The 16482-nt window shown below is 37.9% G+C and overlaps 1 long non-coding RNA gene across 2 annotated transcripts in view; it reads right to left on the bottom strand.

Moving 5' to 3' along the window:
* Window positions 1–13958: 13958 nt before the first annotated feature.
* LOC138168955 (uncharacterized) overlaps window positions 13959–16482 on the bottom strand; it is a 563138-nt gene continuing 560614 nt past the window's right edge. For both annotated transcript variants that reach the window (XR_011170241.1, XR_011170242.1), the window contains one exon: window positions 13959–15377. This is a non-coding gene — a long non-coding RNA (uncharacterized lncRNA). The remainder of the gene's footprint in view (window positions 15378–16482) is intronic.

The raw sequence follows: 16482 nt of genomic DNA, 5'->3' as shown, positions 1-16482 counted from the left end.
CTTCTCCCTCTCTCTGTATATATGTGTGTGTGTATGTGTGTGTGTATATAATGTGTATATACACACATATATGTGTGTGTATATATATGTATGTGTATATGTATAATACACATTATATATTGACAATACATATGAACACACCAGCCTGCATTGCTTTGGGCATTTTCACTTCATAGGCATTTAATCAATTAAAGCAGTGGCTTGATTTAGGTATCCAGATAGCATATCACACACACATACACACAGACACACACACACAATTTTTACTGGAGCAAAAATCAAATTTCAACTAAGTTCTTGAAATAGAATGAACTTCAAAGGACCCCCTCTGGGGTCAATTAACACCTGCAAATGCACCTTCAAATGTTAAACTAAGCGGTCCCTTAATGACAACTTGGCTTAATGTGGGTATATCTAAATGCTGAGAATTGGTTAAAAAAAAAGCCTTTCAAACAGGTTTTGGGTTTTACATGTGTCTAATTATTTAAAAGATCCATCCCTCTTCACATTCTACAATAAACAATTGAAAACTAAGTGCTGTACGGTATCCAAGTAAACTGGCATGTTCTGTCCAAAATACATCTCTACCATCAATAAGGGAAATGGTTGAACAATCCATAGCATATAAATGTAATGGGATATGATTGTGCCACAAGAAACCAAGAAAATGAAGAATTCAGAGGAGCCTGGGAAGTCTTATATGAATGGACTCAGAGCTCCATGAGCAGAGCCAAGAGGAGAATATACAATGACTACAATAATATAAACAATAGCAGTGCTAAAAGGCAGTCAAACTCTGATGAAATGTAAGCAACAATCTCAGGCCCAGAGAACCTATAATGAAACACAGGTACCTGCCCTTGATAGTGAGGTGGGGGAGATCTCAGTTGTAAAATATCACATGCCCTGCCAGACTCAGTTACTGTGTCAGGAGGTCTCCTTGAATGTTTTTCTTCATTAGAAGGGGACAGGATGGTTAAGGGGAAATGATGGTGGCATAAAAACAACAGGCAACTATAAAACTTAAAACAATGACAACAACAACACATGTTCAGGGGATTTGGTCTGCTCATAGTTGTACTTACTACCTGGGTCAGTGGCATCAGCAACATGGTCACTTAAACTTGAAAAGACCAAGAGAATCCCTGAGAAGCCTCAAGGAAGTGGGAATGAGCTGTATGTGGTATTAACTATACATGTGTTCTCAATGAGCAGTACACCATGGCCATATGGATCCCTTCCACCCTATGAGTCTTGTTCTTTTGGCCGACTTTCCTTGCATAAGTTGTATGAGAGAATTAAATATACACAGACAGGGTTGGCAAAAGCAGAATGCTCCATTCAATAAATGTAAGGGCTAAGTATCATTTTTACTACTTTACATAAAACATATGTTTTTCCCCCCAGAACATGTCTGAGCTCCATAATAGAAGTCAGTGTAGGAAATGATTCCATACACAGGTGTTCCCTTTGCAGACAAGAGGATCAAATATAATTGATAAAGTGAAATTCAAAATGTACCCACTTCAGGGAAACTGAAGACAGATGATTTGGAAGAAATGGAAATGACACAAAATTATCTCCAGAGAAAATCTCAACTTAAACTTATGTAATTGTGATCATTGGTGGCATGCATAATGGATATACTGTAGTATTTAAAGGATGAGTATTTTGATGTGGGACTGTTTGAATGCTGAGGGGGCTAGTTAGTGAGTTTCCCTTTTGGGAAATAGGTAGTATTTATTGCTGCTGAGCTGTGAATAAATCCACTTAGATATTTCATTGGTTCCATAATCTCTTTAGTGTGAGTCCTCACCTTTCAAATGTAGCTCATAATGTCTCCAGACCATCCGCTACATAAATCAAGCTTCTAGAAGCATTTCTTTAGTTCCTTCACCATGTCATAGAATCATAGGGTTGAAGACTGAAAAGGAGGATAGGATAGTGGATAAAGAGCTGGCCTCAGACCCAGAGAGTCCTAGGTTTAAGTTCTACTTCTGCTACCTACTGGCTGTGTGACCCCAGGAAGTCACTTAAACCTCTCAGTATCCCAGGCAAATCTCTAAGTCTACAATTTGGAGATAATGTGCTATCCTGTGATGGCATAGGGAGTTTCCTTGTCCAAGAATTCCCTATATTGATGGTTCTCAAACTTTCCAGTCTCAGGTTCCTTTCAAACTCTTAAAAATTATTGAGGACCCCATAGAGTTTTATTCTAACACATTTTCTGCAAAAAATCTGTTTATCCACATCTTATTTTCTTAATAAACATAGCCTTGTTGTATGAACAGATCATTCTCATTGATTAGAAAGTAAGCATATGGAAGGATGGTTGCTGACATATTTTCTTGGATATCTTTTTGTTTGTTTGTAGAAGTAGTGTCAGTAATCTTTTCCATCCTTTGTTAGAATCTTTTCCCTTGTTGAGATATTTTGAAAATCAATCCATAAGGACTAATTTTTATTATCTTCAGTATGATCACCATTTCTTCATTCTCCATTGAATCCTGAGGAGGTTAAACCTAAATGTAGTGGTTTCTTCACTAGTGAGGAAAGATAATTACAAAAACAGCAGTAGATCTGTCCCAGTGGTTGTCTATTAGTTGTCCCCCTTTCAATTCTATCTACAAATGCTCTTGGGAAGGTCTGGATTAGCTGGGTTTCATGCCAAGTTCTCTGCAGTCTCATTGCTTTTCGGTCTTTGAGTCAATACTGCTTTTAATCTTCCATAAACGTGTATGGTATTGTTTTGTACTCTCAAGCAGTGTTGCACCAGGCTTCCATGTCTCTCTTCTTGGAAAAAAGATAAAGTGGCTACAGGCTAAGGTGATTTCTGAACATTTTCGTCTTCATCCTTAAAGGGTGACTGTTTTGCATCATTTAAAATTAATGCCTTTACTCCTGTTCATTTCCCATTTTTCAGAATCGACAGCTTGTTTAATATGTTGGATGAAACCTGTGTCAATCGCCCACCCTGTCTTCTCATTTTGACTCTTTTTCTAATTTAGTTTTGATTTTGACCTTTGCTCTAAATATTTTAAGATTTAAGTGCACACAGGTAATATTGTGGATCAATGGAAAGGGGGCTGGATTTGGAGCCAGGGAGCCTCAGCTGGAAACCCAGCTCCACTCCTACATGGGTGACCTTGGACAAGTCATTCAATCTTTAACTGGGCTTCAGTTTCCTTATTTGTAAAATGAAGGGGTCAGACTGTATATAATCTCTGAGGTCCCTTCCACTTCTAAATCTATGGTCCTATGGTCCACATTCTGAAATGACTGCTACATCTGTAAACAGTTATTTCTTCTCCACTAAAGCATACTCAATTTATTATTATTGTTTTTTTTATCTTGTTTGGTGTTCTCTACATCCAGTGTCTTCAGACTCTATTCTTGAATTAAGTAGTAATGATGAACAGGTGTGAGGCCTCTGAGCTGTCCACGAAACTTCAGCTTTTTTCATTTCATGATCTTGAAACATATTTTTTTCAACTAGTTTTTGAGATCCTTCCTTGGACCCATCTTCACATTGAAACCACCTAGGATTAGGCATATTTATACTTTGTGTAGAAGATCTTGATGAATTCTCCATCACATTTGTTTAATTCATCATTCTCTGCAAAAGATGTTACTGCATATAATTATCTCCTTGGTGGTCGAACTTATGCTTATCAACATCACAAAGCAAGATAGCCAAAAGATCCATGAAATGTACTTCTTCTTGGTGTTTGGGGCGCATGATGAAATCAATTCAATTGTATTATCCTCTTAAGGGAGAAGCTGTGAACTATAATTCCATTTAATGGCTACCTTTTTATGTCTTCATTTTTCACTCATAACAAGTATTTCCATTTGGAAATAGTTTCATTTCTCTAGCAATGTATCAATGGTTTGTTCGGTAGATGGTTCAAGTCTAGGTGAGTAAAATAGGACCAAAATAGAAGAGAAAACCCTATTTATTCTTCTTTCTTTTTTCATACATTGCCAGGGCCAAAAAATTCGCAACCTAGTGACCAGCTTCTGGGAATGAGCCTCTCCATGCTAAGGTAGGCTGTCCTCAGATGACAGACTTGTACTGGATTTCTATCTTGCCTTTTTAACTTGGTAGAAAATACTCCAGAGAGCAAGTACCTTTATTAATTATGTCCTTTGAGTACTTAGGGCATCTTCTTTGCTATAATGAGTGAGATTAGAGTAGGGCTTTTAAGTGGGGAAAAATATATACTGATAACAAAAGAGGATCATTATTAATATAGTACTTTGAGGTTTGCTTAACACTTTATAAATATTCCCTCATTTTATCCTCATAATAGCACTGGGAGGTAGGTATTATTATCCCCCTTCTACAGATGGAAATTGAGGCAGGGAGAGGTTAAGTGACTTGCCCAGAATCACACAACTAGTAAACCATCTGGGTCAAATTTGAATTTAGGACACAGGATCTGGGTCCCGTGATCTATCTGAAGACAAAAATTGAAAAATTGAAAAATTCTGAGCACCAAGATCTGTAATATAATTAGGTATTGAACTAACTCCTCTTAAAAACAAAAGAAACAGTATCTTATTTTCTCTAGTCACAAGTGATATAAAGGAAAGCTGCTGAAAAATAATCTCCTCCTTGACTTATGTGCAATTACTGTTGTCTTTATTTATTACTAAATGAGGGCAGGTTCAGAGTAGCACTGAGGGCAGTTATGGGTCTAACTTGTCTAATGTCATTAATTTGTTCCACAAAAAAAATAAGTGAAATTAGGTGGGATGTTACAAGATTCAGATAATTCCATCAGAATGGTTTTTAAAATGTTATTACTTTGTGATTGCCTACACAATATTACAATAGGGTTTCATGATTTTATTATAGGATTTGGTTATAATATATTAATGATATTTTTGTGAAATACCATTGGACAGGAAAACTCCATTTATTCATTTTAGGTTTTATCGATGCCTTTTGGTTTTTAATCACAGACATTTCTCAACATGTTTTTCCTCCCCATGAGATTTTCTTTGTAATACATTTTTAAAAATTCATAAAAAATAACCGACATATTGACTATATCTCATAGCATGCAACATTCCATACCCAAAGTACTCTACTTCTTCAATGGAAGAAAGTTGGAATATTTTCCTGTCTCTTCTCCAGTCTAACACTCTATTTACATAAAGTTGCTCCATTATACTAAAAGTCGGGAAAGACTGGGTTCAAATTCTACCTCCAATATTTACTATGTGACCACAAGCAAATCTCTTTAAGTCTCAGTTTTCTTATTGTGCATAATGGGCATATTTACCTTTGATACCTCAGAGGACCTGTGTTCATATTACGACTTTGTCATTTACTACCTATGTGGCCTCAGGCAAATTCCATAACCTCTCTGGACCTCAATTCCCACATCAGCAAAATGAGAATAATTAGAATAGATCATTTTTAAGATCCCTTCTACCTCTAAGTCTGTAATCTTGTGATCCTAACTAACAAGGCTGCTAGAAGATAGAATGAGATAATATATATGAAGTTCTTCACAGAATCTTAAAAGCCTATACAAACGTCAACCATCATTATTATTATTCTTAAAATGGTAACTATCAGCGAAAAGGGAGTTCATGAATAGAGACTATTCTGTGAATTTCAGACTGTAAAACTTTTCCCATCATTTGGACAAAGAAGTTTCCACTAAGTCCCTTTAAGTGAAATAGCAGAGAATTTGAGGTCCTTCCCACTTGGCACACCAACGAGCCTTTCTGTAATGTTATCTTGACTGTGGAAAGAACAGACTTCTTGTTTACATTCATACTGGACAACTTTTAAATGATAATCTTGGGGGGGAAATCATTCTCAGGGGCCAAATTATGACCTCAATTATTTCATGCACAGAGCCTGGAGCTCTGCAGAAGAACAGGAAGGGAGAAACAAAAAGGATAAGAGGCAGAGAAGTCTGAGACATGGTTGGCCATAAGCCAACATAATCCTATAACCCATTTCCTAGTCTTCCAGCAGGTCTATGAAGCTCTTGCACAGACACAACCAGCTTCTTTGTTGGCTGAGAAACTGGACCCAATACTTCATCAACACTATTTATTAGTGCTGGGTCACAAAGTATGTCAAAAGGTAAAAGGTCAATCAGGTTAATGGCCCATCTTCCTCTATCTGCCAAGGGTGCCCTTTTATTAATAAGGACACTATTACCCACAGGTCTATTATGGAAAACAAAGGATGATAGCTTAAGTAAAGGTCACGGCATCTGCCCAGTGTTCAGTGAATGTTTTCTTTAAAGTGCTGTAACTTCACCTTTGGAGTCAAGCATCCTTTTGCACCTGTTTTTCAGAAGAGACAATGATTTATTTATGCCAGTGAAGAGGAAACCATGCAGAGAAAGTAGAAAGAAAATTTGACTGTGAGGTAGGAGACTTGGTTCTAACTCAGATTTGCCATCATTTAATTGTGTGACCTTGGAGGAACTTATTTAACATCTCTGGGTTTCATAGAACATAGGCTTATTAGCTAGAAGAAATCTTCTAGCTACTAAGTCTACAACTTTGAGTGTGTCACGGACACCTTAGTGGTGTCATGGAAAGCACATTGTCTTCAAAATCAGAGGATCTGGGTAAAAATCTACATCTGTGCTTTACTTATGTGACCTTGGACATCCAAACTCATCATTCTTCTCATACCATATTGCTACTCACTTTCCTTATCAATAAATTAGGATATTGGTTTAGTGGTAGAGTAAATCAATGGTTTCTAAAGTTCTAAAATTATATACCTGATCAGTAAAAAAAAATTGTGAGCATGTACCATATATATTTACTTATTTGTAAAATATACACATAGAAACATGTGTTTCTAAATTAATAATTATATTAATGTAAAAAATAGAAATTTAAAAGGGATGAAATAATATTTAACTCTAAAGTCAAAAGGGAGCCACTGAAGTTTTTTGAATAGGAGAATGACGTGATCAGACCTGTGCTTTAGGAAAATTACTTAATTTTTGGTGAATGAATTGGAGTGAGAAGAGATGTGAGATGAGATCAATTAGGATGCTATTGCAATATTCCAGGTGAGAAATAAGGAGATCCTGAAACAGGGTAGTGATTGTGAGGAGAGAGAAGAGGACATTTATGCAAAAGGTAGCCGTGGGAACAAGATTTGGTGATTGATCTGTGAGAGAGAGTTAGGAGTTGAGGACTGCATTGAAGATGTGAGACTGGGTGGTTGAAGGGATGGTGGTGTCCTTGATAGTAAAAATGGGTGGATTTGGGGAGAAAGAGAATGTAATGAGAGTCCTAACACAGTCTACAATCCATTCATTTTTTTTTTAAAGCAATCGGGGTTAAGTAACTTGCTCAAGGTTATACAGCCAGGTGTTTCTGGGTGGCTACTAAGTGTCTGAGCCCGGATTAGATCCCCTGACACTGGAGCCGGTGCTCTTACTCACTGTGTTACCTGGCCGCCCTGATCCATTCATTTTTAACCATTCTATGACATTATTTTACCCAAAATGAAAGAGGGAGGGGCTGCTCTTATTGATCAATGCCCTGGAGTGCTGAGCCCACCCTTACTGCATCTCATCTGCTATAACCAAGAGTTGATCATCTAGGAGCAGAAAGTAGATATGCTAGGGTTGGAGGTGGCAGGTAGGGGCCAGGCAGAATTTTTCTAATGTCACCTGTGCAGTTGCTGCTGTTGGTGGTCTGTAGAGGTTAGGTTATAATTTCCCTGAAGGGCCCATGCTCATCTCAGAAGAGGGAAAGTTGGGAATTTGCATAGTGAATGGAGGGGGCAAAATGGAAAGTTTTGAGAAGTAGGGATAGATGTGACTATTTTAGAGAAACCCCCCAATTGGCTCTCTTGGAGGGATGTGATCTTTCTTCTGACCCTCAGATTGTTGATCATATCCCCCTTGGCAACAGGCAGACCCACAGCTCTCCCTTTGGAACCTACTAGATTAGATGATCTTTAAAGATCTTTTGGGTAACTTTGACAGTTCATACCTATGCCATTCCTATGCAATTTCACCATGGTTTATTGATGTTCTTGTTTGTCCTTCAATCTCAGAGAGGACCATGACATCAGGGAGGATGCTACGACTTGCAAGTGAATTGGATTTAAGTGAGGGAGAGCTGAGCAAAGTCACCAGCCTCCCTTTCTCCTTTGGAGCCATCTGGGTCCAGTGGCCAACTATAGATCAGGACAACTAGAGGTGGCCTTGCCTTTGCTAAGAATGTACATTTGGGAAAGAAATTGTAAGTCACAATTTTCTCATAATGAGAATTCTCCTATTTTGAAGAAAATATGGATTTGAGCCACAGGTTAGCCCCTATTATGAGTAGAGAACTATGCTAACAAAGGAGATTTTGATGATTATAAATGTATATATGTGTATATATATACACACAAATATTAATTCATACATACATACATACATACATAGTGTTTAGATAAGACACATCCCTGTCCTCGGGTAGTATATAAGACATATACAGAGAAAATTAAAATATACAATATTCCATGTAATGCTATATGAGGACCAGGGAGAAAGGTCCTTACAGACAGTAGGCATGAGGAAAAATTTCACTGTAGAGTTAGTCTTTAGGCTGTTCTTTAAATGATGGTTGGGGATTCAGCAGTGGAATGTGAGATTTAATTTGAAGGAGTTTTCCAGAGTTTTTCCTGAGTTTTTCAGAATGTTAAGAGCAAGGGTGAGGAAACTGAGGTCTCCAAGGCACTTGTGGCTCTCTAAGTCCTCAAGTATGGCTCTTTGACTGAATCCAGACTTCACAAAACAAACCTGATTTCGTCTTTGGTCATTGGATCTTTAGAATCATTTGTAGATTTAATAATATCAAAAAACAAGATCAGTGAAAGGATCTGTCACCCTACCCTACTACACAAGGACCTCTTCCCAAAACTTCTCTTTCCCTACCCATCCTCCAAATTAAGAAAGTAAGACTAAGGCCTGGGCAGATTCTGATGCATTTAAGATCTGGAAATATTTAGGCAATCAGAGTTCTTCCAGGGGATGATCAACTTGGAAAATTTAGCCCTTTTCCCTTGCTTTTGTGGAAATGCAGTGAGAACTAGTTATATCCTTCTGTTCCATCAGCTCATATGCTCATATGACAACACAAAGGTCATCTAATAAATGCCCTGGTTCCAGGAAATCTAAACCAACACCCGTTCTTAGAGTTTTTCAGCCTATGCTCCCTGCTTCTTCTCAAGCTTTTTTTGTGTGGGTCATGAACTCCTTTGTCATTTCAGTGAAGTCTATGGATCTCTTATTAGGAAAGTGTTTCTAAATGCATAAAATAAAATATATGGGTTTACAAAGGAAATCAGTTATATTGAAATACAATTAAGAAAATATTTACAAAAACAAGTTCACAGAAGCCAGGCTAAGAACCATCATTGTTAGATGAAAGAAAGGTTAGTCATTGTGGATATTTCTTTTGAGTATTGTTCATAATTTTGAAGAATAGGCGGATAACTAGACATGTGATTTCATTCATTGTAGGGAACTACCAGAGTGAAAAAAACTCCCCACTCATCTATAACATCAAATCTTTGAGACTTGTTTGAGCACACTGAATGAGATGATAAGTAATTTGCTTTTGGTCACATAGCTAGTGTTTTAAAAGGTAGACTTGAACAGAAGTATCACAATTCCAAAGCTAGCTTTCTACCCATCACTACAGGCTTCCACTAGTAATGGCCAGCAGCAGTAATGGCCAGCAGCAAAAGCATCCTAAGTCTAGGGTTGTTGAGTATGGAAAAAAAAATAAAAAAAAATATAGAAGAGTATTACAAAAACTTTGAAAATCATCATTCCAAAGGTCACTTGATCACTATAGTAATACAAGTCCCTGAAACCTACACCTATAGAATATTAAATTTTTTAAAAATGGCTTTTAACTTTGGTAAAGCTTTCAGAATTTTATTCAATCCCAATTTTTCTACTGGTCTTTATCTCATGTGTTCAATAAGTATTCCTTGAGATCCTTCCGTTTTGTCAGCATATAAGTAGCACACAGAAAAGAAGGCAAAGACATTTCTTTATCCTCAAAGGGTTTATAATCCAGTGGGGAGATGGGCAAATATAAGTATGAGACAACTTGAAGACAAAAATAATTCTACTAGTACTGGAAGCACCAAGGGTGTTGTGATGTGATAATGATGAGATGTGATTGTAAGGGACTGACAAGAAAATGCTCAGTTGAGATAATGTATGTAAAATACTTTGTAAATCATAAATTGCTATATAAATGCCAGACATCACCATCATCATCATCATCATTGTCTTCATCATTATCATCATCATCATCCTACAGTTACCAGGCCTCTCGTCAGGTGTTGATTTCCTTCCCTGAGCCTTCTATTGCACTCCTGCTGGCTCAAGCAATGAAGCTTCTCTTGAATTGACAGAGAAGATGCAGGGTTGGAGCTATAACTAGACAAGGCCAATCATGGCTTTGCTCCAGTGCCCCAAAGTTTAAAGGGCATTTATAAGCACTTTTACTCCATCAGTAGCATAGAAAAAAATTGAGCTTAGTGCATGAGCCAGCAGGAGTAATCAAATAGCAAGCTACTTATAAGGCCTGTTTCTTTTACAATGGTGGCCACTTCAGGTAACTTCCTCTCCACTGGGTCTGTCCATCAACAGCCTCTCCAGGAATGGCCTCACAGTGACCCAAGATCTCAGGTTTTGTTTTTTTTTTTCCCCCATGGGGTCTTGGGTCACAGAATCTCTTTTCTTCCTCAAAACTGAATTTGTCTTTAAAGGTTTGATTTGAAGACATGTTTTAATGATTTTTTTGCCCAGGGTGTTAAAATTGCTAATGGCAATTTTTCAGAAAGAAGAGAATAAAAATGGTATGGGGATGGGATGTAAGCAAGACACACATGAAAGGAAGAACTGAATAGAATATAAAGTAATGACAGCTGAAATTGGATCAGTATGAGGATTTTGGTGAGAGTGCAGGTCAGGAGAAAGGAAGCCCACTATAAGGAATGCCTAAGTCATGGCATTCACACAGGTAATTTAATTTAATCCCTTTAGAGTGAACATTTACTGAAGTCTCAATCACAAAAAGCATGATTATTTCAGGAAGATATCCTGAGAGAGGGACAAGAAGCAGATTTGTCAGACCCTGGACACCTTTTCCATCATCATCTCCCTTGAGACTGTGAGAGTAATAGTCCAGGACCCCTTAACTGAAGCCCCTTGAAGAGCAGTGCCTTGCAGATTATCTGCCCATCATCCAGCCCACCTCATGCAGTCATTGTCCAAGGAAACAATCCCTCTGTAGGTAGAGATTCTAGATGACAGCTGCTTCTAATGGGAATACAACCTCTGTTTCCTCAGCTACTAAAGGCTACTGAAGAATCAGAAACAAAGTTTTCACCACCAAAGTCCTTGGTTCCCACAAATGGCACAACGGATGTGGTTTTGGCAATGAAAATTACTTTAAAGAAGGCTCTTTAACATAGTACTTGGGACATAGGTGCTTAACAAATGCTTTTATTCCACCATTCATTCACTCCTTCATTCATTGATTAAACTAAAAAAACTTATCTTAATTTTAAAGAATATAACAAAAATTTCCTTAAAAATGAGAAGCAAAATGACATTTTTTTTGGAGACAGAGTATACTTACAGAGTCTCTCAATGGTTAACAACTAAGACCCAAAGAGAGTATGCCCCTATCTTTTATTGGCTCCCCATGAGATTAGATTAGGTGAACACCAACACCTGTCTGTTTAAAATTCCCACATTACAACATACTTTTTGGCAAAGCAAAACAAAAAAAGATTTTAAAATATAAGTAAGTAAATTAAATTATTTTTAGGCCTACTTTCTGATTTACATCATCCCCATCTTCATTTCTTTCAACACTGGACACAGATCTGGAAATTTACCATATACAGAGGTGTTCTGGTCCTACCCTGCATATAGAGGATTGATATTTGTTTTTTGAAGTATGAATTTTTCCATTATTTTATGATTTATATAGTTCTTTGATGACTCTCCACCACCTATCACCACATGAACCATAATAATTTACGTCCAGGGCAGGTCAACTTTGCTACTATTTGGGGACAGAATTGGAAAAAAATGTGTTGCACGTCGTAATTAGAACAAATCATGAAGGGCTGGAAGAAACAGTGGGTTAGAAAAATGTACTACATCAGGACAGATAGTTTCTGACGGATTACCACTGTGCTTTGTTAAATTTTCAAAAGACATTTATGGTAACCTGTTCCTGATGATCAATTTTCTTAACAAGAAATTGACCAGTGGGTGACTTTTTCTTTCCTTTTAAAGTGTACCAAAGAATAGAATGAAAAGATCACTAGTTCTGGAAAGAGAGGAATTGGGTTCGAATCCCACCTTTGTTCCTTACAACCTGTATAACCTTAAACAAGTCATTTAACCTCCCTTATCTGTAAAATGAGGATGAACTAGAGGTTCCTTCCATTTCCATATCTATGATCCTACAAACTGAATGTTTTTTTTTTAATTTCTTCTTCCTCCTTCTTCATATATTTTGATATTTCAAAAACTCCAAGATTTAATGGTTGTTGTTATTTCCTCTCCTTAGCACAGCCTCCCCACAGCCCATGGGATGACATATATCCAAAGGTTATATCTGAAATCTATCCAGTGTAATAATGCCTACTAGACCACATGTGCTCCATTGTCATAGCCTTCTGGAACTCTGGGTCACCTCCACATGCCTCTCTGAGGGCAATGCTGTGGGAATCTGGTGTCACCTTCGCCACACAATTTGTTATCTATTTCTTTAATATTTAAGCAAATGAATTCCCCTCCCCCCCCCCAGACAGTTGATTTAACTAGGAAGCTTTGTAACTGTGGCTTAGTGGAGTTAGCTATCCTGGTTAATTGGATTGATGGAGACAACAGTAATTACCATAGATGAGATTGCCTGTACTGTAATTATGTTTCCATCCTCCATATGAGCCAGACTTGTGGAATACATACTGGTAGGTTCTTCCAATTACAATCAGGTTAAGAAGAGCACAATATTTGCTATACAAATCATGTTTGCAATTTATAGAATTAAAAAAAATGTCAGGAGCTGAAAGAATTGTTCATTTCAAGCAGCTTTTATGATTCAAAGGCATTAATTTGCAGAACTGTATGTAACTATAGTGCAGGAAGATTTATTTATTTACTTTAATCAAAGGATCATGGCAAAAAGGGGTCTTAGAGGTCATCTAGTCCAAAAGAGGAAGGAGCTGAGATCCTGAGACATTAGGTGACTTGTCCAAGGTTATACATAAAATAGAGAGCTAGGGTCCATGTCTGAACTCAAATCCTCTGATTCCATGTCCAGAATTCTTTCCACTGCAAAATGCCCATCAGTGCTCAAAAGACACTAGAACTGGTTTCAGAGATGTAGCCAGAGCAGAGGTTAGGGAGCTGACCTCTGAGTCAGGAAGACTTTGGTATGATCATATCCTGCCTCTAGCTCTAGGACTGTGGGCAAATCACTGAGCCTCTCTGAGTTCCAAAACCCTCATCTGCAAAACACGAATATTAAAAACCCTATTGCTTACTGCATCATCACGAGGTTCGAATGAGATAATGTATATTGAATACTTTGAAAACTCTAAAGTACTACACAAATGTCAGTTATTACTACAATCTGCATTGTAGATCATATATCAGTAGGAATGTTGCATCCATAAAGTTACTCAGTTTAAAAAAGAGTACATGACACAGAATGAGTCTGATTCAAGTTTTCTGAGGTCCTGAAGTTCCTTATTGCAAATGGCTTAAGCAATAGCAGAGAATAGCAAATTGGAATTCACTTTGAATTGGTAGAAATGATGGTAAAATTGCCATAGTCATAATCACCCTCTTGCTCAGTAGTTCTTTTTTTTTTTTTTTTAACATCATGGACCCTTTTGACAGTCTGGTGAAACCTATGGCCTCCTTTTTAGGATAAATTTATTTTTAATCATAAAAAGCTAAATCTCATTAAGAGGTTGGTGGGGGAAAAAACATGTTTTTCTCTCTCAAATCAATAGATTCCCTGAAAAGTATCCAAGGAACCATTAGGGTTTAAAACCCCTGCTCTGACCACTTGCTTCCCTCCACCCTATGTCCAGCAAAGACTGTAACCACAATCAGGTATATAGGGGGCATCCAGGGCCTGGCTGGAAGCTTCCTTTTTTCCTCTCCCACCACACACACTCCCCAGTTGTCAGTTACTTTCATTTGGTAGGGAGTGGGGTGGGGGATGGTTAACTTTCTGGTACCTTTAGAATTTTGTGCATTCAGGCCTGGATCTCACTCCCCCCCAAAAAAAGAGTTGGGAAGTGGGGGAGGTGTCCCCTCTTTATGGTGTTTCTATCTAGGCACAGGAAGTTCAGTACTTACAAGTTCAAGTTGGTCCTACAAAAAAAAAACCCAGGAAAGAAAAGGAAAAAAAAAGTGTTTCCTGCATTTACAAAGCCGACATAGTCCATCAAATGAAACCTGATTTCCTAACAAGATAGGAGAGTGTTCCTATTGTCTTTCTTAATGAGATTAGGGCTTCCTCAATCTCTGTTTTTGACTGATACTACTGGAAAGTTGAGCAACTTGGTTAATTGAGCTCTGTTGGACTCTGGTGGTGGGAATACCCTGGTAAAATCTTCATCTGATTTGTACTGGAGGCCCTGAAGTGGGAAGGGGGAAAGTGGGGCTGGGAGGAGGGTGTAAAGCACTTTTTCTTTCTTCCCTTCCCAGAAAAGGCTTTGAGGAGCACCCTGCCACAGAGGCTCACAAAGCATGTGTCTCATGTGATCCAGCTTCAGAGACAAGTCGTCCTCTGCCTCATAAAGGGGCTAATCAGGCTAGAAACCCAAAGACAAAAAGCTGACTCCTTTCTCTCTCTATTGCTCTCACTTTGGAGCCCCTGGACTCACTCAGGCTTTATTTGCCTGGCTCCTCACTTGACATATACTGCAGCTGAAATCTCCCAAATCTGAGCATCTATTGAAAGTCACATTATTGCATATGCGATTCAGTGAAAGGCTGCAATAGGGGGGGAAAAAGGCAAAAGAATATCAGTAGAGAGCAGACCTCTGAGTCAGGAAGACCTGAGTTGAAGTCCTTTCTTTGTCACATACAGGCTGTGTGACCTTGGTCAAGTCATTTATACAAGTGCCTCAGATAATTTTCTGACATTGAGTTGCAGATCTTCTTTGGCAGAAGGGTTTTTCTCCCAAGAGCTGCCAACACCAACCATTCTATAGGTATAATTAAATAAAACAAAACAAAAAAAGCATAGCAACTTCATCATTCAACTGAGAAATAATAAAAAATAGGTCTTACCTTGGAGGGGCCTGGGTTTGTCCACTCAAAAGTCTATGGAAGAAAAAGGAAAGAATGAAGAGAATAGGTTAGCTCCTTATTATTATGTCTTATCCCTGCTACACTTATTTATATAAAGCATATTGTTGCCATAAAGAACACATACATATACATGTAAGTTACCCTTATTAACTGAGGTTATATACATTAATTTAACACCTCAGCTGCGGGTATCCCTTGATTTATGGACTAGGTGTATTTCAGCAAAATTGCCCACAAAACAAATTTCCATAACATGAATATTTTCCCCTTTATTTCTACCATTAAATTAGAGGCATATATTCTCAAGAGACAAATAACTTCTCCCATAGATTGAGTTGAAAACTGTTACCATGGAAGGGCAAGAAAATGATAAATAGACCTTATCTCCCTTAGGTGGGGAGAAGCAGTGTGCTTTAGTGGACAGAGTGCTAGGCATGGGATGAGGAAGAACTAGGTTCAGACCTAATTTGGGATGTATATTAGTTGTATGCCCATGGATAAGTTACCTAAAGCTCTTAAACAGGCATAATAACACCAGTACCGTGTTTCCCCAATAATAAGACACTGTCTTATTAATTTTTTTGGACAGAAAAACACCAGAGAGCTTATTTTCAGGGGAGGGCTTATTTTAATGAACATTGACAGCAATTGTAATAAACAGGTAAATGTGAACAAAAAAATGTACCTTTATTCAATAATGAATTCAATAAAGAACAGGATGACGCGCTCACTGCTGCAGCTCTGATTGGATGTAGCTCGGAGCCCGGCGTGCGTTTCACGAAGGGGGAGAGAAGGTGCATACAGAGGGTACCAATGTAGCGTGTAGCGCAGGGGATCACCTTCACTACAGTAGCAATCTCAATAGGGCTTATTTTTGGGGGAGGGCTTATTTTAGAGGAATCTTACACAGTAAGGGGAGGGCTTATTTTCGGGATAGGTCTTATTATCGGGGGAACACGGTAGTAGCCATCTCACAGTTATTGACTTAAATGAACTAATGTATGTTAAGTGCTTTGCATACTTTAAAGTACTATATATGAATTATTATTAGATATGGAAGTGTGACACCTGGTACCTACATGGTCGGTACTTGTTGTCCTTTATTCTCTAAGAGCAC

The sequence above is a fragment of the Petaurus breviceps genome, unplaced genomic scaffold (genome assembly GCF_028583685.1).
Source record: "Petaurus breviceps papuanus isolate PSGF00001 unplaced genomic scaffold, PetGlider_PUasm1.0 37, whole genome shotgun sequence".
NCBI lineage: Eukaryota > Metazoa > Chordata > Mammalia > Diprotodontia > Petauridae > Petaurus > Petaurus breviceps.
Note: the sequence above shows the minus strand (reverse complement) of the source record. Positions and strands in the feature narration are given on the sequence as shown.